Raw genomic sequence first — 25957 nt, 5'->3', positions numbered from 1 at the left:
CTCGCTTTAACATTTATGATTCTCGCTTGAAAAATTACGCATGCAATTTCGTCATTGCGACAATGATGCACGAGTTTAGGAAATAAGCACTCGGAAGTCGGAAACCTGTTTTTTATTTAAGCAATTTTAATATCAACTCACTCCAATATCCAGAACTCTTATCAGCAGGAAATGATAGCAACGACAGTACCCATCCAAATATACATACTCATCAATCCGTATTGAATGACAACAAAATCAAAGTATTGGCTAATATCACGATCACGTTATTTAAAAAAGAAAAATAGGCAGACCGTAAAAATTGCAATTTTCGTACGGAATGCGTGCTCATAAAATGCGTATCAAATGGTTAGAAAGTATTAATCATCGGATCTCACAATCACGTGATTAAATAATACTTACAGGCTAACCCTCAACAACAGTATCAATGTCAACTTACGCGTTAAAAAAATTGTCAAATGTTTAGGAAGCATCAACGATCAGATTTTCAAGATTATGTGATAAAAACAAACAGCTAATATCTCAAAATTACAGTATGTATGCAGGCAGATGGGTTCATAAAATAAATGCTTATCAAATTATTAGAAGAACACCAAAGATCGAATTAGCAAGATTATGCGATTTAAATAAAAACAGCTAATATCTCAAAACGATAGTATTCATCCCGATACCGATATGCATGCCGTGGATTTGTGTATTAGGGTGGCAATCATGATACATGTGTGGTGGTCAGGATTGACACACGCGCCACAACCTAGGGGAGGGGTAGCTACCGGTCTGAACCGGTCCGAACCGTTCGGGCAAGAGGCGGTTCGAACCGCTCTGAGGGGAGGGGGCTGGCGAGAGCTGGGGCCCCCAGAACCCCCGCGCCTCAGAGAGGGGATATATTAGACGGCTCCCGGAGAGCGGAAGTCAGTCCATCTCATCCCAAGCTGAAGCAAGAAGCCGCTGAAGACCCTGGACCCCAAGCCGCCGATGCCCGTCGACGGGCCGGGACTGAGTGGGGTGCCGGTGGTGGGTTAGCCTTCCCTAGGCTGAGGAGCCCGAGGGCTTAAGTAGGGAGCGTGGTTAGAATAGCCCGGAGGCTGTACCTCCCTAGGTTGCGGTAAAGGGGCCATTCCCCAGTGTGTCAAGATGTCTAGCTGTTATTGAATAAAAGCGGGTGGCCTCTAAGAAGTCTCCGTCTCCTTCGAGAACGTTACACATGCATGGTCCACCAGTCATGATGTATCGTGCGATGTGCATTCGTTTACGTGCGATCCTTGCATGAGATGGCGTCACCAACTGTAAGCTGTGTGGTCACGTGATGGGTGCGTGTGGGAGTCGGTGTTCGTCTTCTGTCTTCTCTGTATCCGAAAACATCTCAAATCCCACGAGGGAGCGTTGATTAGTAGGCTCGATCCGCTGCTGGAGTGTGCTGCGAACACACGGCTCGCTGTCAATTCAGAGCTGGAGTGCGTTCGCGACTCATGGGTCCGCAAGCTGCCAGTTCGCCATTGGCTGCTGTGCCAAACTGGCAGGTGGTCTGCACGCCAGACTCGATATGCAGCTGGAGTGCTCTGTGGCCACACTGGCCAAGCGCTTGCAGCTCCGTCAAGCAGAGCAGCTGCATGTCACGGCACTTGCCCCGGAACACTGCAAGTCTGTAAGCAGCAGCCCGGATAATAGCTTGATGTGTGAGCACCTGCCGTGCCTCCCTCCCAAAAGGTCTTACGCTGGGCAGTTGCCTGCACGGCTTTCTCTGCTCACTCAAACACTCTCCAGATCCTCCACCTCATGCAATAGCAGTGACGGGCTCCACCATCAACATAATTTTCCAGCCTGTCACTTGGAACATATATGACGTCACGCACCTAGGGGGGGGGGGGGGTCAGACATTTGTGACGATGTGTGACGAGGGGGCGGGGGTTGAGAAATGTGATGTCACATTAACATGCGCAACTTTAAATAAATATAGACAACACGTTCTACTTAATTAAATAGACTTTTAATACAAAGACAATAGTTTAAAGCGATTTGAAGCATGTTTTTTTTGGGGGTGGGGCAGAGCTTCGTGACGTCATATGTGACGCCGTGTGACGATGAGAGGGGGGGGGGGTCAAAAATCGTCAAAAATCGCGTGACGTCATTTATGGACGGCCACTTGTATAAGAATATCCCGCCACTAGGGCACTCTAATTAACAATTTCCTGCTACCATATAACTTATTGCAACACTACAGGTGCAGACCTAGACTCCGCAAGCAACCCAAAAACAAACGAACAAAAATGCAAGAAAAACCTTCTAGCGACACTTCGAGTCTGCCTTAGCAGAGACTCAACTCGATTGCCAGTCACGGGGAAAAGTCCCGGAGCCTACCAGAGTAGAACTGACTTGGTGTTTATATAGGATTTTCAGCTCATGTGATTACCTAAGACACATTAAGGGCTGATGTTCTCCTCCCATCTTTGCACACGTGGTGCATCCATAGGGTCAGCCTGAGTTCATCCCTGGTTCTGGCTCTACAGACATCCTGGCACCTGATGTCCATCATCCTTATTAACTCCCTCCCTTTGGAGGTCATCCTATCTGATAGATGTTTCTTGTATTTTGTTTACCCGCTTCTCATTCTAGTGCTGGTTTGGCTTCGTCATCTGGTTTTCTCGACCTTAGGCATACAGAAGACCCATATTTGTCTCCAAGGAGCCATAACATAAAAAATAGACTATCACACTTAATATGAATCCCACGTCAACCGCAGATTCATGTATACATGGTTTATTATTTGTATACCAATTTACCAGACTTCCTTACCACGCCTCTTGGAGTCAGTCTGGAGCCGGAGCCAGAGTCAGCCTAGAGCGAGAGCCGCAGTCAGCCTGGAGCCAGAGTCAGCCTAGAACGGGAGCCAGAGCCAGAGTCAGTCTAGAGCTGGAGCCGAGCCACGGCCAACCGGATGTGGACTTGAAGGGGGAGTGGAACGCCTGTTCGTCACTCCTGCTCTACCAGTTGCTCTCTGAAGTTGGACTTGAGCCAGGCGGATGGACCAGCAACACGGACACGCTCTAAGACACCGCATTCCTGGTTTATGCACGTCGGCCGTTCTTGCGTGTCGGTTACCGTTGTTGTGCATTGCTTTCCATTCCTTAATTCTTTCTTGCTTGTTGCACGGAGGACGGGCCGGTGTTCCGTACCGGATCCTGATCCCTTCCCTTTCGTTAATTGTGGTTGTCGTTGTACTCTCCGTTATGTCTGGGGTGATTCCTGATTGTGATGCCGTCGCTCACGTTATTTTATCCTATTGCAGCCGGGACGGCTGGATTTTTCATCAGGGGGGGGGGTCATGTAATGCGAGCGTAAATGGGGTTGCTGCTGGGCTCTGGCCCAATCACACGGCCCGGTATGGGGGGCGTGTAGGAGGGGCCGCCGTTCACCTCGGCTCCAATGGGAAGCGAGGTGAATGGAGGTGGAGCCAGCAGTGCAGTATGGGAAGGCCGGATCTGACAATCCGGAAGGGGAGGAGTCAGGGTCACGTGGGAGAGACGATATAGAGGGGAGCCCGGAAGAGATTGGGGCCAGTTGATGGAGTGAAGAAGCGGGACCACGTTGGGTGGCCGCCGCGCCATCAGCGGTGTGCTGAGCGGGGAGGAGCGGAGCGACTAACGGGAGAACGCGTGCGGGGCGCGCGCGAGAAGGAGCTGATGGAGGAACGTGTGGGGCACGCGAGAGGAGCGTGCAGGGGCACGCGAGAGGAGCGTGCGGGGCACGCGAGAGGAGCGTGCGGGGCACGTGAGAGGAGTGTGCGTGGCACGCGAGAGGAGCGTGCGTGGCACGCGAGAGGAGACGCTAGTCCCTTGTCAGGACCAGCGGGGTGTGAGGACGAATGGAGGAGCTAACGGAGGAGCGTGCGTGGCACGCGAGAGAGAGCGTGCGCGGGGCGCGCGCGAGACGACGCTGGTCCGTGGAGGAGACCAGTGGGGTGCGGAGAAGAACCTGAATAAAAGACAAGCGGAGACCAGCAGTGCCTGACGGAGTCTTTTATTACACATTCGCTGCGTGATATCCACCGCCACGCCACTCTGTGCACGCGCACTCGCGCTGGTGTTGACGGCGGCCACAAATTTGGATGGAACTTGAGAGAAAATACATCACTCATGCTCCATAAACAGTGACCCTGACCCACGCCACCACCACCGACGTAGGCCCCTTTGCTCACATCACGTCTCAAACAAACCATGCATGTGCCCCAGGTGAGTGTGCCTGGACCCAAGGTACCGTGTATACTGTGAGCGGCGGTGGCGCACTGATTAGCGTTGCACCGCGCTACGGACCGGGCAAAGAATCGACTTCGATTCCTGCCCACGGACAAATAACGACGGCGAATATTTGAACCGCCGCTCTTGGGTCTCCCCTCGGGCGACTCAGCCTCAAATGACTACCTGCTACAGTTGGGTTAAACACCAGCACTGGGGAGACAATGGCGCCGGGGCGTGGTGCTGGCCACCGACCTGCTCGTGCACCGTGGCGGCCTTCATAAGCACCACTCGCGAACAGCACTTGCCCCAACAGTCTGTTGAAGACAATCAGAGACAAAGGGGGGGGGGGGAGGGCGGGGACCCTATCAGCATCAACACCAGCAGCGGAACAACACAAATTCCATCCGACAGACGAACATCTCTTGACACACAGTGCGGCCGATGCTTTCACCCAAGGGCTGGCCTCTCATCCCACCAGCACGCAGGTAAATGATGCTCGCTGTTCTCTGCGGTCATCATCGTTCGCGATGCACAGCCGAAGAAGAAGATACGGGTAAAACTCTGTCCGTGTCTTTCTGTCCACCATGTATATGCGCATAGGTTCTGATCCGCCCTTCCTCGACAACTGAAAAAGAGCTTTATAAGTCATCGAATTTTAGTGTTGGTGTCAACTTCGACGCTAAGCACACACGGAGGCGTGTAGCTACAGTACCGCGTGTGGCGAATGAAATGTGTTGGAGACCTGGGCTGCGAGGTTCCCAGTAGACGGCAGTACAGCAATGGATCTGTGACTCAATCACCATCTGCTGCATTGCCTACGACCGCTATGTGGCCATCTGCGACCGTCTGCGCTACCCTGAGCGGGTCACCAAGAGGACGCTGGCAGTCATGGTGCTGCTCACGTGCGCTGGGAACGTTGCTTTTCTCGACGCCCGTCGTCGTCGCCTTCATAATGTTCGTCACGAAGAGGATCTTCGAAAGGGCACGCTGCACGAGCGTTTGCATGGTGGGCGCCACGATGGAATTCGACGTATTCCTGGGGCCGCTTCCGTTCGTCGTGTCCGTGCTGACCGCGACGGTGTTGTACTCGATGATCTACATCGTAGCTCAGAGGCAAGCGCGCCAGCTTGGAGTGGTGGCTACCGTGGCAGCGATCACCCACCGCCGGGGTAGCGGGGATCTGAAGAGGTTGGAGAAGAAGCGACGCAGCAGCAGCGCCGCGTCCAGGACCCTCGCCATCATCGTGGGCTTCTTCATGCTGTCGTGCGTGTCGATGGTCTGCTTCGCACTCGCGAACGTTGCCATGAACTTCGCGATGGCGAGAGAGGTGTGGTTCCTGATGTGTCTGATCGGCTTCGTCAATGCCATGCTGAACCCCCTGAACCACGTCACGTCCAACAGGCGATTCGGAGTCGCCTTTCGTGCCAAACTCATGGGCAAGATGTTTACGGTGGGAGCCCGGAACATGGATCTTCGCGAGTGATGCTCGTATGAGGACGGGCTGTCTGAAGGTCCTTCTACAAAGGGGAAATTCCGTGCACGTTCGCTAATTTTACGAATGAATGAACGAATGCGTGCTGTGCGTAATCGAGACAATTGTTGCAATTACAGGGTCATTATTCTACTCTCATGGTTCGCTTTTGTTTGTACCCCCTAGCACGCGGTCCCTTCGCAGTAGGAGGCCGGGGTGTGTGTGTGTGGAATGGGTAGACAAGACAAAGATCCCCCGTATAGCCTTAACAAACTGTTGGGGCCAGTGCTGTTAGCGAGCACCTATGAAAGCCAGCACAGCACACGCGGGTGTGGGTGGCCAACACCACTCCCGGCGGCATTTTGAGGTGGATAAGGGGCAATGCTTTGCGATGTATAATCCCAATCGAGTAATGTGTCAAATGTGGACCGCGACATCGGCCCACGGGATCCATAACGACCGTCCACTGGGAGTGAAGCAGGCGCTGCGTATTCCTATCATCACTGCGCCGCCACTGCCGCCGCGGTAATCACCAGGCCGGCTCCGGCGGTATTCGAACTGCGACGAACCTTTGCTACGAGCGGCGGCCGCGCTCAAACCGCTGAGCCACCGCGTTCCCCCGCCGGATGTCGTACCTCGCCCGCTTGTGTCTCGATAAACAGCGAATACTCCCGAATTACGTCTTCCCCTCTGAGGTGTTTCGTGAATACGCCATCGCTTTATGAATACCGCTACCTGATTTGCATCACCTCAACCCCCCCACACGCACGTCGCTGACAGCATCGTCATCATCCGTCCTTTCTAGAATCCGTCGCCTGTACCTGCTACCCTGTCCATCGCTTTGATGTATCTTGTTTCGATATTCGTCGTTGCACCTTTGTCAGGAACGCATCCCCGACGTAAACCGGGGTATTGCGATACTTCGCACTGTCTAACCGCGCATATGATGTGCGACTTGGAGAGCATTGGGAAATAAATGATGCCTGGAGACCGGGATCTTTGATGGGCGAGTGGATTATTACTTCACCATTTACGTTATTAAACTGAAGCGTGAGTGGAACGTGTTCATGACACAAAGACCTTGCTGATCATCCCTGATATTCATTACAGAACCACAAATTCCTGAATAACTGCATTGTGGTCATCTTATCTTAAGCCACCAGCAATGAAACGAGTAATTTCATGACCAACACATATTCTCTTGCGAGGGGATTTCTCGTCAGGTTGTATATTTCACCGACAGTACCTGTGCTGCAAACCCACAGAGTCAATGTCACAACCCAGGGTGTATGCGGGGAGCGGTGGCACATTGGTTAGCTTGTTGACCCGCCCATGCTAGACATCTGTGAAAAAGAGCTTCATAGCTCATCGGATTCTTCCAGTCTAAATAAATATTCTTATTCGGTTATCTTGCCGCAATAAAGAACCCCGGCGACCCAAATTCAATTCCCGCTCACGGCAGACAACAGTGGCAGATTATTTCTGAGCCGGTCCGGGGCCTCCCCTACTGGTCGAATTAGCCTTAAATTCGTACCTGGTGTGGCGTGTAAACAACAACAATGACACCCTGGGGAGACGAAGGCTGCCCGATGGGGATATCAACCATACCACCCCCTGGTGTGCCGTGTCACTCTTCATAGGTGTTTGTTAACAGCACTTGCCCTACGAACCTGCTGGGGCTATAGGGCAGTCTTTGTCATTGTGGGGGCCTCGTGGTTTTGAACATAGGCAGTTTTTGAAGTGCTGTAAGAGGGGACACATGATAGCATTATGCAGCTGTGGGCAGTAGTTGGCAGCATTGTGCAGCTGTGGGCAGCAGTGGGCAGCACTGTGCAGCTGAGGGCAGCAGTGGGAATAATTGTGCAGCTGTGGGCAGCAGTGGGCAGTACTGTGCAGCTGTGGACAGCAGTGGGCGGCATTGTGCAGCTATGGGTAGCTCCGAGCAGGAGGGGACAGCAGTGGATAGTCGTGAGCAGCAGTGGGCAGCAAGGAACAACAGTGGACAGCAGTGGCAGTGGGTTCAGTTGGAAGCAGTGAGCAGCAGGGAGCAGCAAAGGGGAGCAATTCGCACTGTGTCAGCCTGGGTAATTTTTTGTGCGCTGTGGCAATTTTTATTAATCTAGTTCTCATGACCGGGTATTTAGAACAAAACATGAAGCCACAATTTATTAACAAACAAATTCAAGTTGTTTTTGTTTAACAAGGTGAGAACTCACAGGTGGCATCAACAAACCTCATCAACACACCTCAGGAGAGCACCATCTGACACGAGGTTTGTATGTACTTCCACATCAAGTTAATATATAAATTAAGGTATAAATTCACTTTATTCTAAACCACTATTATGCGAATCAACACGCAATGGTCCGCACAGACCGAGTCAACAATCCATTGCTGTACCGCCACTTCCTGCACACATCGCAGGCGTTGTACTGCGACACCTGTTCATGTTCAACAGTCGATCGCATGCCCTGGACGTAGCCAGAGGCGCAACTCTGAGACCCGCATGGCCCAACTGAGCGCAACGTTGAGATGCGTAACCCAATGATGGACTTGGCCACGTGCATTTTTTGTTAATTGGTCTTAAGACAAACTGTACGGTACTAGTAGCTCAATTTGCGATGTGACGTGTTAGCGTGATTTTGCCGTGCAATCTCATTGGCCTATTTGAGCTGGGTCCAAAACAACAAATGAGCCGGTGAGGAAGAATCTTGGGGCTGCCGAATATACGGGGCCTTAATGCCAAATTGAGATCGTAAATAAGCAATGAAGCGGACACATTAAAGGTAATACATTTTCAAAATTACATTTTCTTTTATTTTACTCTGATCACATTTGCAATTTCCCCACACGGACCGACCAACCAGCCCTCAGAATGGAGCATTTGCCTGTGGACTGCCGCCACGATGGCCAGTCCGGGGCCTGTGCATAACCCGCACAGCGCTCGTGTTGGTGCCGTGTGAGCTACGCAGGCGGCGTCAGTGGGCGTGGTGACGGCATCATCAGTGACGTGGTGACAAGATCATCAGTGACGTGGTGACAAGGTCATCAGTGACGCGGTGACGACATCATCAGTGACGCGGTGCCGACATCATCAGTGACGCGGTGACGACATTATCAGCTGAGTGGGGTGCGGCCATCGGTCAGGTGGGGGCATCAATATTTGATTTTTCTCACACGGTCGCACCTAGAGGCTGTTATAGATCGCGGCCTCCTCTTGCCTAATCACATCCTCGTTAGGCTCAGGGCCTCGAACATTTAACAACGCATGTGGCGCTCCATCTTCGGAACATTGCAACCACTTTAGGTGCGGAGCACCTATCTGCGCTATTACGTTATGGCTCTAATTGAATTAAAATAAAACTTGAAACCTAAATGAAAGCATTTTCATAAGAAAAAAATATTTAAACCGCATTTTAAATAAATGTTTTGTTCCTATACACTGTTGTTCAAAACGTATCTCGTGGTGGTTGTCAAGGAGTGCCCCCCAACTCGTCTCTGTAGCGCGGCATCCGCAGCCCCCACGCTCGTTACGCGCCTGGGCGGCCTCTGTGCAACGGGAAGATTCCCTTCAGAGACTTGGAGCCCGGTTTGCTGAGCCTAGCCTCTCAGCACTTCTGTCAATCAAACGGTAGAGCGTTTGCCAAGGCAACGGACATCGTCGGGCCGTCTCCTCCGAGGGTCCTCAGCCACCCCGACTCAATGCCAATGAGGATGAGCGAGCCTTTGTTACAATTGGCGGCAGTAGTCGCAGCTGTAAATTATGACACTACTTTTTATTTTTGCCAGGTAAGGCCAACTGAGCAATATAGCTCTTTTTCAGAAGCGACCTGGCCACAAATGATAGCTTAACACAGTGGATTTTTCTCCAGATACTCCAATGATTCCCTTCCCTTTTAAAAATATCCGCTTAGAATAGTTGACTGCTATGAAAAAAATACACTTGATAAGCCACTTCGTTGAGCTATCATTTGTGGCCAGGTCGCTTCTAAAAAAATGCTATAAAGCTCAGTGGGCCTTACCTGGTAAAATATAACATAGTTTTCGAGGTTATCATTTTGTGTGACAGGCGGAGTGGCAGTCCCAGTCCCACGTTGTGGAACACGAAAGGTCCCCAGGCTGGCTCGGCTCACGTGTCTCCCTCCCCATCCCCCACGCCCCCAGTGCTCAGCTGCGGCTCAGCACGCCGTGGACACAGCGAGTCGTGTGATGTCTCAGCATCACACGACTCGGTTTCGGCCGAAACTGATATTGACTTTCGGTCGTCATTCGTCAACCGAAGATCTATTTTTAGAATAAAATGCTAGTGCTACGTCTATCACTCTGCCTATCGGCCGGTCAGTCGGCGCTAGGCAATCCTATGCGCTAGGCTGCAAACACACACACGTCAGCAGCAGCAGCAGCTTGGGAGCGAGGTTACAACCACGGTCTGCTAATGTATATACGACCGGTCAATAGACGGCAGCCTGTCTGGCTGAATGCGGAAAAACTGTTTGTTTCTTAACTACAACATTCGTTTGTTTGGATATAATTACTAAGTAAGTAACACCTAAAGATGTGCCATTTAGCGACTCTTACTGCAGGCTCTGAATGATTAGTTCTAGATTTCTTTTTAATTAAAGTAGCATTGCATCATGACATATTTCATAAATCTTGTGTTCGGTAACTTCGGTTATATATTTTTATGTTTCGGTCTCGGTCGAAAGTATAGTTAGACTTTCGATTTCGGCTTCGGTTTCCGCCCAAAGTGTAGTTAAACTTTCGGCTTCGGTTTCGGCCAAAAGTAAATTTCTTACTTTCGGTCTGTTTTCGGTTTCGGCCGAAACCAAAAATTCAGTTTCGGTCGGCCTCTAATCCAGACAGCTCTATTCAGCAGCTCGATCCAGACGTCTCTATCCAGACAGCTCTTTTCAGACAGCTCTATCCAGACAACGCTATCCAAACAGCGCTATCCAGACAGTGCTTTCCACACAGCTCTATGCAGACTAACCGGCCAGGTCTAAGCGGGGAAATGGGGAGAGTAAAGGCCGGTTTAAAGTCGTGATTTTTCCAAGACAGAACTTAAACAGTTACTAACGACTCTGACTGTATCGATACCAAAGGCAGAGCGTTGTCCCACAGTCCGGGAACTGTGCAGCGACAAATGCAGCCCGATGACCCCAGGAACAGAGCCTTGACCTCGGAGTCCTCAGAAGGAGGTGATGCGAAGATCTCAGGGAAACTCGTTGGAGGGTAAACATGGGATCAGTTCCTACACACATTGAAGCAATGACAACTATTCATGGGTTGCAACATGTTACCTGCTTTAGCGGTATATTCACGAAACAGACGCACACGAATATTTATGAATACATAAAAAGTCACGTGATGTCGGATATAAGCAACAACGGTTGTACTATTATTATTCAACGGTTTTACTTAACTTGATTCCTCTGTTTGTCGTGGTTAAATCTTGTAATCAAAATTTCGTCCACTTCCCGTTGTCCAATCAATTCCACATTTTGCACACGTACTCAGATCCGATGACAATGCATGCCTGTACCAAAATCGGCACCAATTAAGCAATAAATTCGCTACTTTAAAGCAATTTACATTTTGTATGGACGCCTTATTATTTATATAGTTTTGTGTAGGTCAAAAACGTCGCGGTCCCTAAACTGTGGAATCGGCTCGCACAAAACGCTGCGTGTCTCAGGCGCCATTCACGTACTTCTCGACCGTGACTGAAACGAAGTTGTTTTAAAAATAACTTTTTTAAAGGAGTTTTTTTTTTTTCTCAACACAAAATAGACAGTGTGCATATCACACTTGTGGTATTATGTAATAATAATAAAAATAATATATTTTGATCGCTTAATCATCTTTGATTAACATCCATTATTGCGTCTCTCCCCCCGTTCAGCAGTAGACCAGCTGCCACGACTGTTAACCTTGCTGATCAAGGTCGCAGGCCCGGAGCAAGGGATCCACCTCATCAATGAGAGAGGCGGGTTCTACTTGCACTCAAGTGGTCACTCGAGTGGTCACTTATCCGCTTTATAACCCCCCCCCCCCCCCAGCATTGTGTTATTTCACGAGATGCATTTTTTTGCCATCTTCCCACAACGCAACTGTGACGAAACCTGAAAATATATTGAAAACCGCGTGCGTCGAGGAGCCAACGGATTAGTCTGGGCATCGTCATCCACCATCAAACGTTGCGATGCATCACTTACCAAGCTTTTGATACTGGAGAGGCATTACTTACGAACTACGATAATAATAGTGATAATTGTGAACGCATGCCGAATAATTAAGAAAAAACACACAATACGGTACATGCATATGCCCATGTGTTCACCATCGCGTCAGCCACCTGTCACCTTCAGACCGTACAGGTCAGCGTCTCTGGCCCCAGGGGCGAACAACTCGCTGCTGAAGATGATGCGGAACGCGGTGCGGAACGGGCGGTTGAACGTGGCGTAGAGGATCGGGTTGACCACAGAATTGGCATAACCAAACCACATCACCGTCGACCACACGAGCGCGCTGGCCGTGACGCCGAATGCCATTTCAAGGACACTCACCGTGAAGTAGGGCAACCAGGAGACGAGGTAGAAGCCCACGATCATGCCCAGGGTGAGTGTGGCGTTGTGCTCGCGTCTCATGGCCGCCCACTTGCTCCTGCTGTCGGCGTCGCTCGCCCTCGAGCCGCTGGAGTTGTTGATCTGACGCGACTGCCTGCGCGCCACGCCGTAGATCCGACCGTACACCAGCAGCATGAGCAGCATGATGATGAAATAGGGCAGGATGCCCACGACGAGCGTCAGGCCCACGTGCATGGCGAAGTGGCAGCCGTCGGGACAGCCGGCGATCTCCATGAGTCCTCGGGCCCACGTCTCATCGAGGCTCACCAGCGTGGGCGCCGAGAGGAGAGCGGCACCCGCCCAGATGAGCGCCAGCATGAACGCCAGCGTCCCCCTGGTCACGCGCTGAGCGTAGCGCAGCGGGTCGCAGATGGCCACGTGGCGGTCGAAGGCGATACAACCCAGGCAGAGGATGGACGCGTTGCAGAAGGTGTAGTCAAGGTAGTAGTGGACCCGGCAGAAGATGTGTCCATGTAACCAGCACTGGTGGACGGATCGCAAGGCGCTGAACGGCATGACGATGGCTCCCACCAGAAGGTCGGACACGGCGAGCGACAGCGCGAGAGCGTTGGTGTTCGTCTGCAGTTGCCTGAAGAAGGCGATGGTGGTGATGATGAGGCAGTTGCCGAATATTGTGGCCGAGATTAAAAAAGACAGCACGGCCATTGCCACGATGCGATCCTCGTCGGAAAGTTTCGGTTTGGAGCAAATTAGATTTTCAAATGACTCCACACAGTGACCGGTGGTGTTGTTCGAGGAGGTGTAAGTCATGATTCCTCGTCCTAGAATGTCACCATACGCCGGGTGATGCTTCTTTGGGTTCTGGGGTCGACCGACTCTGTTCCATTGATTTCATTCCAAGCAAACGCAACCTAAGCGCATCGTCAAACAAGCACGCAGATCAGAGGTGTATGTACCACCGACACGGGAAGGAAGTGGTCTTGTGCAGAACACGTCTCTAAAGGGGGTGGCGCTTGACAGAAGAGACTGATAACTGACAAGTCTCAAGGATACTCCACTGTATATGCTGTATGAATCAGAATTTTTTTTTACTGGAGGAATTCGATAAGCTATAAAGGTATTTTGCACATATGTCCAGTAGAGGCGGTTCAGAAAGTTACACCAACAAATTATGGAAAAACACGATAGAAGTGCAACGTATAAGAAAGGTAAGTAAATCACTGAAATATATACAAATTAAACTAAACTAGTAAAAAAATTATACTAAACTAGTTTTATTTTACCAGGTAAATTCCACTGACTTTTTAGCTTCTTTTTCAGAAGCGACCTGGCCACAAATGAGAGCTCAACGGAGTGGCTTATCATGTGGAAATGTATAGCAGTAGCCAAATAATTTAAATGGATTTGATTCTAAATGTGGAGGGGAGAACCGGAGGACCCTGAGAAAAAATCCCACGCGACCACGAGGAGAGTGAACATGCAAACTCCAAATTTCCAGGCGTCAAGGTCAGGATTGAACCCGCCGACCTCCTGCATATCCAGCGAGTTAGTTAACATCTCGCCACCGTGGCGCACTTGCATTCGGGAATTTGGCTGATGACACCGAAACACAGAGGCGAGGAGTTAAACTCGGCACTGTCTCCTCACCTACAGCTGGCAAGTTCCAGCGTTCGCCCATTCGAGTTCTGACGAGGATCAAGCCTGCAGAGCTTTCGAGAGCAGTCGTCATACAATTATGCCACCCTAGAACAAGAGACAGGGTTGTCATCACGGGTTACCAAACTAAGCATTTTTTTTATTTAACCAGACAAAGCCCATTGAGCTTTGAGCAATTTTTTAGAGGTGACTTGGCCACACGTGATGAAGCGGGTCTTATAATCATCAGACGTGGGGATTTATAGTCGCAGCCAAATAATGTAAACGCGTGTTTCTAAATGTGGAGGTTAGATCACGCCGAATCCAAACATACAACAGGGATCGTCAAGGTCCGGGATCTAACCCACAACCTCCTGCGTACCAGGCGGGGGAAATAACATCACGCCACCGTGGCGCTGTGTTGGCAAAGCATAGCTCTGCACGTACAGCGGCGCCACGGTTAAAACGCAGCCCACGGAAACCACTCTTACCGGAGCTCAAGGATAGGGCTGGGTCAAAGGTCGGGTCGTCAATTATAGCAATTACAACGGCCAGAGGCAATGTAACCGCCATGCCCAGAGCAGCCCTGGGATGGCCGCGCATCACTATCGGTGTGGAAATGTTGAATTTTCTATGGCGGTGCATCTATTAACAACGGCCACAAAATTGTTACTATTTTATGAATGATGGGTTGAACTTGAATTTGACCTCGCGAACTTCGCCACACAGTACGACAACAACATCAATGACATCGTGTCCAATAATATCCTTACCTGTCAATCATTCCGTGGCCGTGCTAGAGCTGATTCGGGTCAAAATGTGCGTGCACGCGATTAATAATCACGCCGGCTTCATGCACGTGTTTCCTCTTCCCAGATAAACCTAAACCCAGATGAAAGTGAAGTAAAAAGCAAACACGAGGTGTGGTTAGAGGACTCCCACCCACTCACTACCCTGAGTGACCCTGGTTGGGAGGTTCGCGAAGCGGGTTTCTTGCAGCTCGGAGTGCAGGTGAAGTGAATAAATGTTGGCTCTGGTTTATATAGACACAGTACATAGGTACGTGTATACACACACATACACACACTCAGGCTAACACGCACACACATAGACATTGGCGCATGCGCGTGCGCGTGCAGGTATGGACACGTTCACAAAGACAAAGCTCTCCCGTATAGTCTAACAGACTATTTAAACAAGTGCTGTTAGCGAGCACCTATGAAGGTCGGCACGACATATGAGGAGGTGGGTGACCAACACCACGCCCGGCCGCCTTTATCTCCCCAATGGTGATGTTTACACTCCACACCGGGTACTCATTTGAGGCTGATCCGACCTAGGAGATTCCCAGGACCGGTTATAATAATCGTCACTGGTGTTGGCCGTGAGCTGGAATCGAACTCGGGTCACCGGGTTCATAGCGCAGCGCGCTGACTGCTACACTACCGCTCCCTACTCAGACACACACAGCCACACGCTGCCACACGCTGCCATACACAAACACAAACAAAGATCCCCCAGTATAGCCTTAACAGACTGTTGGGGCAAGTGCTGTTCGAGAGCACCTATGAAGGCCAGAACGGCACACGACGGGATTGGTGGCCAACAGCACGCCCGGCCGCCTTTGTCTCCCTAGTGGCGAAGTTTACACATCGCATCAGGTACTCATTTGAAGCTGACTCGACCTAGGGGAGGCCCAGGACCGGTTCTGATATAATCGTCACTGGTGTGGGCCGTGAACGGGAATCGAACTCGGGATATTAGCGCAGTGCACTAACCGCTACACTACTGCTCCCCACACACGCACACAGACACACAAACACACACAGGCACTGGCACATGCGTGCGCACATTCACACACACACCAACGCACGCACGCAGAAAGACGAGATAATTAGTGGCGCTATATAATTATATGCATCAGCAATCGCCCGCGTGAGTGACAGGTCTCCCAGCCGACCCTATCTGGGTCTGAGGGCACGCGGATTCCACGTGACAAGGTGATGATGAGATATATCCCACGGCGCTTACGGATAATTTTACTCGCTTCAGCAAATCCAACGGAAGATTGTGATGATGATGATTTTCAGCTTGCATTTAGGTGTTCGGCCGATTCCATTTCATGGGGGTGTTCCCATTCGCTTTCTGACAGCGGCGGGGAAACTAACCTAGTAGATTTTTGTCAGGAGTGACCTGGACACAAATTATAGCTCAACGAAGTGGCTTATCACGTGCAAATGTACAGCAGCGAAATACTCTAGACGCGAATTTCTAAATGTGGAAGGAAAAACCGCAGGACCCGGAGAAAAATACACACGACCATGCATCAAAGTTGGAATCGAACCCATGACCTCCTGCATACCAGGCGAGAGAGTTAACATCTAGCCACCATGACTCCCAAAGTAACAGTACATGTGTAGAGGAGTAGTGAGTGACGTCACGAGGAGTGACGTCGGGGGAGAACTTGGGGGACTGTGACGTCATGTCCCAAGGGAGTATTTATGGGGAAGCCCATGACGTAAGAGGGTTCGCCGTGGGAGCCCGGAACGGGAGAGGTTGTAGGTTGGGACCCGGGGTAGTGTATTCTCACACGAGGCTAAGGGTGTCTACTTCACCCGACCAACCGAAATTGATTGAGCCCTCGGCTGGTGCAGGGAGGAGAGCCCAGATAGCCGGGGGTGGTAGGATCCCCAATACCCTGTCCCCTGGGGAGTTATAAGCTAGGGCGTCCCTTGTTAGGCATAAGCCGGTAACCTAGTTAGGCGTAAGCCCGAAATAAACTTGGCGTGAGCCCCCTACAACTCACCTGCCTCTGCGTCGTAGTTTGCACCACAACAACTGGTGTCGGAAGTGACTTCGTCCCTCACCACCATGTCAAGATCCGGCAAGAGGCGAAGACTCACGTCGGGGGTGCAATTTCGCGAAGAGGAGGACGTCGGGGAGGGCCTCACGACAACCCCCGGGACCCCGGAAAATCGGCCCGTGGAGCTGGCTCGGCCGGAGCTGGAGGGGACGGCTGCGGCAGAAGCTTCCGCGCGGCCACCGGATGCGTGGCGGGCCATCGCGGGGCAGCTGGAGCTGCTCCAGCACACGCTGGGCCAGCTTGTCATCACGATGGCCAAGGTGGGGAGTCACGCACCCACACCAGCCACCGGGTTCGATGGGCCGCGCGGAGTTCCCGCCCATTCAGCTCCCGCGCAATTCGAGCTTCGCGCCAACTCACCAGCGGGCGCGACGCGGGAATTGGGCGCCATGTTGACGGCGATGCCGCGACCGGCCGCCATTTTGTGCGCTGCGCGCAACCCGGCGGCCATGTCTTAGGCGACGCTGGAGTCGGTCGCCATGACCGCTGTCATGACCGCGCCGATGGGCGCCGCTGCTCCGGCCAACGCCACTGGTGTGAGCGCAGTTGCGCGGTGCACCGCGATTGTCGTTCGCGCCGCGGATGCAGCCGTGGCTCCGCAACTCACTGCGGCTTCCCGGCTGGACGCGGGGCCGGAGGCGACCCGGCGGCCCGACGTCGCTGCTGCTGCCGTGGGGACGGCGTCGCGCGGAACTGGAGGTGATTGAGCGACTGGCTCGCTTTGAGGCAGCCTACGAGGAGGCGCTGCGGGCCCTGCCGACTTGCCTCGACGCGTGGGCGTTGCAGGCATACCAGAGCATCCCTCTAGCTGATAGGGCGACGGTCCAGGCGGCTTGTCAGCAGATGGCCGCTGTATTTGAGCCGCCATCGAGCGCGCGCCTCAAATTCTTCATACGCCGGTGGAAGGAGGGGGAGTCGCCCTTGGCGTTCAGGTGCTGGCTCCTGGAGCTGGCTAAAGCCACCTACCCTGACCTGGAGGGGAGGGGCTTGGATTCCTTGGCCCTCGAGAGGCTGCTTGCCATCGCGGGTGAGCTGGTGAGCTGGGCATCGTCCATCCCAGAGGAGGCTAAGATAACATCGCTGGCTGTGGCGCATAACATGCAAGCGCACCGCGCTCTGCAATGCCCGGCCATGGTGGCGGCGTGCGCGAGCGTCCTGCTACTTGCGGTGCCGGTAGTGGGGGTCACGGCCCAGGGTGAGGGCACCATCACGGCCGTGGCCAACTTCGACCACTGCGGGAGGTGCGCCGATGCTCGCCGGCTGGAGAGGCGGTGGCGGGCAGGACCTCCGCGTCCACAAGGCGCGGGGCAGGTCATATGCTTCCGATGGGGCCAGCAGGGCCACTTCGAGCGGGGCTATAATAATGCCCCCGGGGCCTTCGTACAGGCCTCCCCTCCTGCCACGGGGTCTCCGATGGCAGGACCTCGAGGCCCACAGGCGAGTTGCGCCGCATCAATCGCGTGGCCGCTCCCTTCACCTCACGCACCTAGCGGGGTAAGGGTCCATCCTCATGGGCTCATCTCTAAGGGGTCGGGCTCGGAGGCCGCGTGGTCGTGCACATCGGTTGAGTGGCCCAGACGGACCCACCAGTGAAGGGCCTTCGCGCATCATGTTGTGGCTGCCGCTGCCGGGTCCTCGACCATTGCGGGATGCATGCAGGGGGTGGACGTGCGAATCCTGGTGGATACAGGTGCGCCTGCCACCATGGTTTCGGAGACCATTTATCGGCTGCTGCCACGCAGCGTCGGCCCGCTGCGTCCGGTTTGCGGGGTTTGTATGGCCACGAACCGGGGCAGCCGGGGTATTATGGGTCATGTCGTCGCTTCTATAGCACTCGACGAGATTTAATTGGTGGGGCCCATTCTGGTCTCAAAGACCTTGGCGGTGCCGTGCCTTCTGGGGACAGATTTTTTGGCCAGGATGCCTGTGCGGATCTTGGTCAACCAAGGGTGCGTGGAAATGCTGTCAGGCGGGCGGTTGCATTTTTTGCAATCCCCCTCTGTGTTGACACCCTTGGCCGCACGTGTGCAGGCCCTGACCACGGCGTCTGTCACGGTTCTACCTGGGTCTCAGGTCTTGCTACCCCTCAGGCTGCGCAGTCCATTGAAATTGGAGTCCCCGGAGACAGGCATCCTCCTGTCTCCCTCCAATTATTTCTCTATGTCCGACCGGTAGATGGGCCTGAATTCAGGGCCCTCCCCGATCGTCGTCCCAGTGGGTACGGTGTTAGCACACGCCATCCCGGGCCCTCCGGCCGATGGCATTAGGCCGCGGAGGGATGGTGGCAGGCGTGCTGCCCAAAGGGAGGATCGACGCATTGTGGATCGATGTGTTGTGCAACAAGAATGTCTCGTTGTCCTCCACGGAGCGCCAGTGGCTCCGCGACCTCATCATCAGGTTCGCCGATGTGTTTAGCCAGAGTAAATTCGATTTGGGTCGTACCACTCTTCTGGAACATCACATTGATTTGGCCGATTCGGCCCCTATTTGGCTAAATTCGCACTGCTTTAGCCTGGCGGAAAATGATTATGTCCGCTCCGCAGTTGACGAGATTTTGGAAGTGGACATCATCTCCCCATCCACTAGCCCGTGGGGTGCCCCCATTGTTCTGGTCAAGAAATGGGACAGGAGTCTCCGTTTCTGCATCGATTTCCGCAAATTAAACAAGATTTCCGTGGCCGATGCATATCCATTGCCTCCCATGGATGATTTCCTGGACGCTCTCTCGGGTGCGCGGTTCTTTTCGACCCTAAATTTGCTCTCGGACTTCTGGCAATTGCCACTCGACGAGGCATCTAGACCCAAGACAGCATTCCGCACACCCCAGGGGCCGTTCCAATTCAATTGGCTTCCTATGGGTCTCCATTTGGCCCCGGCCACCTTCCAGCTTCTCATGGAGATGGTCTTGGCGGGGCTGCAGTGGGAATCTTGTTTAATCTACTTGGACGACGTGATTGTTTTCAGACGTACGTTTGACGAGCACTTGCAGCATCTTGAAGCAGTGTTCGTCAAAGTGCATGCTGCGGGCTTGAAGTTCAAACCACAGAAGTGTAATTTATTGCAGCCATTGGTAAAGTTTTTGGGACACATTGTGAGTGCGTCAGGTGTGGCCACGGATCCGGAAAAGACTGCTTGTGTTCGGACGTGGCCCACTCCCACATCTGTCGCTGAGGTGCGTGGTTTTGTTGGCTTCACATCATATTATCTCCGGTTCGTCCGCGATTTTGCAACTATTGTGAAGCCGCTGCACGCTCTCTCCGCCAAGGGTCAGAAATTTCACTGGGGGACGGAGGAGGAAGCTGCTTTCGGGGCGCTTCGGAGGGCCTTGGCGGACACGCCGCCTTTGGGGTACCTAGATTTATCTAGACCATTCCTCCTCGACACCGATGCCAGTGACACGGGCATTGGGGCAGTTCTCGCCCAGGTGATTGCCAGGGTTGAAAGAGTGGTGGCCTACAGCAGCCGCGTGCTGTCTCCCACTGAGCAGCGGTATTGCGTGACCAGGAGGGAGCTGCTGGCTATTGTTTTTTTTGTCCAGCTCTACCGGCCGTATTTGTATGATCGCCGGTTTACCATTCCAACTGACCATGCGGCCCTGCAGTATTCCCTGCGAATTTACCAACCCTCAGGTCAGATATCCCGCTGGCACGAGATGCTCCAGGAGTACCCTTTCATTGCCATCCACAGGAAGGGGACTCAGCATGGGAATGCAGATGGCCTTTCCAGTCTGCCTACGGACGACGGGTGCGCTTGTGCCCTGGGTTCCAGCCGCTGTAAGGCCTCAGTGGACGCCGAGGCCCGGTTGGTCGCATCGGCCGAAGCAGTGCCCCCTCCGGGTGTGGCGTTGCCTGTTGATTTCAGCCTTGGACTCCCCCGGGAGGTATTGTACAAGTTCCAGATGGAGGATTCCTCTCTGCTGAGGCTGCGACGCCGTGTGGGCTCAAAGGCCCAGAGCTCCACTCTGTCGGCTGCACCGGCAATCGCCGTGCATGACGACCTCCTCATGCGTTGGGATGCCCAGTTGGAATGCTATTGTGTGGTTGTGCCCATTAGCTTGCGAGGTAAGTTGACCACGGCCATTCACGAGAAACTTATGCACCTCGGCTACCATAAGACCTTGTTAACCCTTAAACGGGTCTACTATTGGCCGGGTGTGGAGGATGATGTGGCCCTTCTTTTTAAAGGTTGCCATGACTGTGCGGGGAGGAAGGCCCCAGTTGGTAAAGATCGGGCCCCACTGCAGTCAATCCGAGTTTCTCGTGTTAATGAGCTTGTGGCACTCAACATTTTGTGGACATTCCCTGCATCCCAGCGGGGCCACAGATACCTCTTGGTGTGGGTGGAGTACCTCATGCGTTGGCCTATGGCGTGGCCTTTGGTGGACCAATTGGCCTCGTCTATCACCGAGGCGTTCGTTCAGGGGTATGTCCTCGATAAGGGGGCGCCAGAACAGCTCTTGACTGATCAGGGGCGGATGTTTTCTTCCCGTTTGCTCAAGGAGGTCTGTGACCTCCTTGGGACGAAGAAGGTCTGCACCTCACCCTACCACCACTAGTCCGACGGGATGGTAGAGTGACTGAACCGCATGCTCACGTCTATGCTGTGCCCTCACGTGAGCACGTCCCTATCGGACTGGGACCTGTTCATTCCGGGGGTGCTGGCCGCATACAGGTTCGCTCCTCACGCCTCGATGGGGTTCTCCCCGTTTTATCTCATGTACGGGAGGGAACCCAAGCTCCCGATGCATGTCCAATTGGACCTGAGGCTTTCCAAGAAGGCTTCGCCTGTCCCTGCCCCCATGAGGGTCGCCAGTCCCGATGACCGATGCCGTGCGAGGTGGCGGGCCTGCGGCTCACACACACTCAAGGGGCGTGCGCATCCGCTGACGGCCAGGATGGCCAGGGGTTCTTGTTGTGTTCTCGCTTGACGTGTCCGTGCTGCCCTAATGTTGCGTTCCTGCTAGCAGCCGGTTGGGTATTCACGTGCGTGTCCCCGCTCTTGTGATAGTTGCAGCCAGGTCGGCTGGGTTTTTTTTCACGGGGGGGTGGTAATGTAGAAGAGTAGTGACTGACGTCGCGGGGAGTGACGTCGGGGGAGAGTGCGTATTAGGGGGAAGCACCGTGACGTAAGAAGGGTCGCCGTGGGAGCCCGGAACGGGAGAGGTTGTAGGTTGGGACCCGGGGTAGTGTTTCCTCACATGAGGCTAAGGGTGGCTGCTTCACCCGACTGGCCGAAGTTAGTTGAGCCCTCGGCTGGTGCAGGGAGGAGAGCCCAGATAGCCGGGGTGGTAGGATCCCCAGTACCCTGTCCCCTGTGGAGTTATAAGCTATGGCGTCCCTTGTTAGGCGTAAGCCGGTAACCTAGTTAGGCGTAAGCCTGTAACCAAATTAGGTGTAAGCCTGAAATAAACTTGGCGTGAGCCCCCTACAACTCACCTGCCTCTGCGTCGTAGTTTGCACCACAACACATGTGTAGTGACTTCATAGATGTCACCATGCTGTGGATGCAGTACCGGCCCTCGAGGGGCACGGTGTGTGTGTGTTGTAGCATTACTGAATGTCACTATGGTGTGGGTGCAGTACCTGCCCTAAGGGGGCACGCGTGCGGGGAATGCCATTAATGGATGTCACCAGGCTGTAAGAACAGTACCGGTCCTAGCAGGCAGGGTGTGTGCCGTCCCGAAGGTAAGGTCGGGTTAGACCATGACAGTCTAGTTGACCCGGGTGGACACGTGACCAGTTAAGGCAACAGAGGGGCCCCCGAGGAGGGGGCTGTGAGGGTCACGTGACGGAACCGAGGTTCTTCGTGAAGGTTCAGGTAGGGAGGCGTGGCCAGGGGTGAGCCAGCCACGCCGGAGAGAATGAGCCGAATCCCGAGAGGGCTCTTGGCTGTCCATCCAGGGGAAGAAACCCTTAGTTTACGTTCTACGGTTCGCTAGTCTTCAAGCACGTGGTCCGGGCAGTATGCTGTTAGCCCCGGCATGCGTTAGCAGTTACGTAGTTAGCCAGGGTGGTCACCACCCTAGGTCGTTGTGTTAAGTGTCTTGCTGTGTTCAATAATAAAATACACTGCCTCCAAGTTGAAAAGTACGTCTCAGTTTAACCCACTACACATGTAGCAAGAGTGTTTAACGTAACGCATAGAGTTGATTAAAAATGCGGTGGCATAAGTGAGTTCAACATCACTTCATGCAAAACTCTTTGCAGGAGTGACAGACATTGTGCTTGCGAGGGCGTGGGGGACAGGTTTTAATAGCCGTGGTGTGTGCGTGCAGTCTCGTCATAGGAACATGGCGTGAAGAGGGTACGGGACAGGTCTCCAGGCTCAAGCACGAAGGAGGCAGCTGGAACACGACTGCCATTTACCCATCTACATATCTGCGGGTCGCTGCGAGCTCGCCTTATTCACGACTTTCATAGCCACGCACAGCGCTCGACTCACAGCCTCAACGTTGTACTGAGTGCTGTCAGACTCCCATTGACCTACCTGTGACACTGCAACGGCTATCGTGGTCAAAGCACGAGCTTCGACTCGCGCGATTGGCCGCCCGCGAGAGCTCGCCGGGATTGGTGGGTAGATCGTGGACGGGAGGCGCTGATTGGTCGAACGATTCAAAAACGCTCAAAACGTGGGGACATTTATGAAGGTGTAGTGTTGTAAAGGACGGACTACTAAACTTCTTTATGGCACACACTGTTTATTATCTTAATACACAGTCCCTATCACACAAAGGGGTATATGGTCCCCTCACCCGTTACCCTGAGGAGACACAGCCTCCGGACCTTGCAGGCTATCTAATCTCCCTGCTATCCCAGCGTCCTCTGGCTGGACCTAGGGGATCTATCCCCGACCACTGGTTACACTGAGCCCTAGCCCTGATAAGGGCTGGAGGGCTTGGTCCAGGGTCCTAGATGTCTTCGGTCGACTTGGGTGTTCGTGTAGCAGAACTGGCCAAGAACTCTCAGCGCTCTGGCTTTTATACCTGTTCGTGGCCGGGTTGTCCAATCCCCGGCCACCTTGTGGGACCCTCCGATTGGTCCTTCCCAATCTGGCGTTTGGATCCTACCTCACCCCATTTGACCCTAACCGTTTGATTGAGCGGGAAAACCTTGTTTACGATCCGCTCTCACAGTTTGCGAACAGCGAGTAGTTAACACCACTACAAAGGGAGAATTATAATTAGGGTCGTCAGTTCAAATACCCATTGCGGGTTATTCGCGTTGGATCGGCTGAAAGGCAAGGAGTGGTTGAGAAAGTTCCAGAAGGGTCAGTTAGATTTACAGTACCGTAAATAGGGGCATGAGAACAGCATACCGGGGCTCACCTGGGACTGTACTCCATACGCGTTTGTATTTATTGTAGCAATACATTGCCCTGAGTAACGAAGTGGATTGAGTTCTCCTTGGTATGCCTCTGTGTTGTATTGGCGGTTAACCATGCCCGTTGGTCGGAGGGCTACGCTGGTGATGGTCAGAAGCGATGAACCCAGTTACACCACAGGGAGCCTCACCGAGTCTCAAGACTATTTAACATGAGCGTCCTGCCAGGTTTGTATTGCTGTAAGGAGCGATGTTGCTGCTGTGTGCAATCCCAATCGAGTAATTTTCAGGTGCTTTATTTTGCATTGGAATGTGTGGCCCATATCAGTAACCATTGTTCGATTCATTAGATGTGAAAGGAAAATGAAGAACCCAGAGGAAACCCATGCAGAACAAGGGAGAGAACATACGAACTCTACAGAGAGGCGCCAGAGTCGGAAATTGAAACCAGGCACGTTTTGTTGCGAGGCACGGGTGGCAGCACTGCTAACAGCCTGATGTCTCTGTGATTCTACAGCAGTAGAATCAAACATACATATTTTGAAAAGCTTCTAAAATATAAGCATATTGCCTTCACAACAATTATTCTAATGCCAGATGCGCTGGGCATGATTATGACGCTGTTAGTTTTTGAAAAGATTGGTGCAATGTCCCTTTATTGCCATGTTGCTAAAATAACTACGTATGCACAGCAAGCTCTGCAGCCAAATGACAAGGGCTTTTACAGGACCAAGTGTAACCGGTTTGCCCTATCCCTCGCCTCCTGTGATCGCAACGAGGGGACAGGCCGGCTCATAAAAACGACAATAATAGGCCAGTTCGGAGGCAATGAGCGAATAATACTCTACGTTGTGCTCTGCCCTCCTCTTGAGGATCGAGTGACTACACCACCGAGGGACACCAGAGGGTTGTGGAACGGCAACTCTTTATTTCAAAGTGTTCTTCTGAAGAGCATTCGTGCATCTGTAATTATGACGAGATGCACACCAATCGACCCCACGTTGCACAGCACCTCACTGCTCAATCACTCTCCACCGCTCCATCCGAATCTGAATAGATGCCCTGTACCCTGAATTGATTACTCCACTGGTAGGCGTGGCCTACTGTGCAGTCACATGACGCTATGGGTCCAATCCATGGTCATCATTAACTCCATTCATAATTATACTTGTGACTAATAAAATTTAGCCCATACCAGCTACATTTGTATAAACTTATTTTGTCCCATACGTAGCCGACAGTGCTAATTGGAGGTGCGATGACACCTTACGCAGTTTAATGAGTGCATCAATAGTAAACATTATTTAAGTCACGTTTAAGTATCAACAACTTTAACCCTAAATATACTTCAACCATCTCCAATCTCCTTTATGACTTGGTGCAAAGTCGACAACAATTGTCTTGTGGATTGACAAGACTCTCAAACAATCCAAGTCAGATCAAGGTGTCGTGTCATAATGTTATATATATGTGTAGTCAACTACCAGAAATGGAAATTCCATATTCCTATGGCTGAAAATACAGTGATTAGTTTACTGCAATATGAACATGACCATTTGCGTTCAATACCGAGGTAGGGCTAATATCCGTTGACAGTAATTTTTAAAGCAAACCTAGCCTTCCCCTACTTTAATAATCTACTCTGGCCAGGTGGGTCGGCCTACATCCAGTTATACACTGGCAAAGAGCTATATTGTATTACATATTTCTAGTTCCAGGAGCATTATTATCATAGCTGGAGAGATTATCGGCCTGAAAGTCCCTAATTTATAATATAAGCTTCTGCATGTTAAATTTTTCTTAAGTTACGGATTCATAAAACAAACACCAGTAACGTGCTTGGGGTC

General features: G+C 52.4%; 1 pseudogene; it reads right to left on the bottom strand.

Moving 5' to 3' along the window:
- Positions 1 to 12053: 12053 nt before the first annotated feature.
- LOC144942570 (trace amine-associated receptor 365 pseudogene) lies at positions 12054 to 13103 on the bottom strand (annotated as a pseudogene).
- Positions 13104 to 25957: the final 12854 nt, after the last annotated feature.

Source organism: Lampetra fluviatilis, chromosome 27 (assembly GCF_964198595.1).
Source record: "Lampetra fluviatilis chromosome 27, kcLamFluv1.1, whole genome shotgun sequence".
NCBI classification, from domain to species: domain Eukaryota; kingdom Metazoa; phylum Chordata; class Hyperoartia; order Petromyzontiformes; family Petromyzontidae; genus Lampetra; species Lampetra fluviatilis.
The sequence above is the reverse complement of the archived record's forward strand: the minus strand, read 5'-3'. Positions and strand labels throughout refer to the sequence as shown.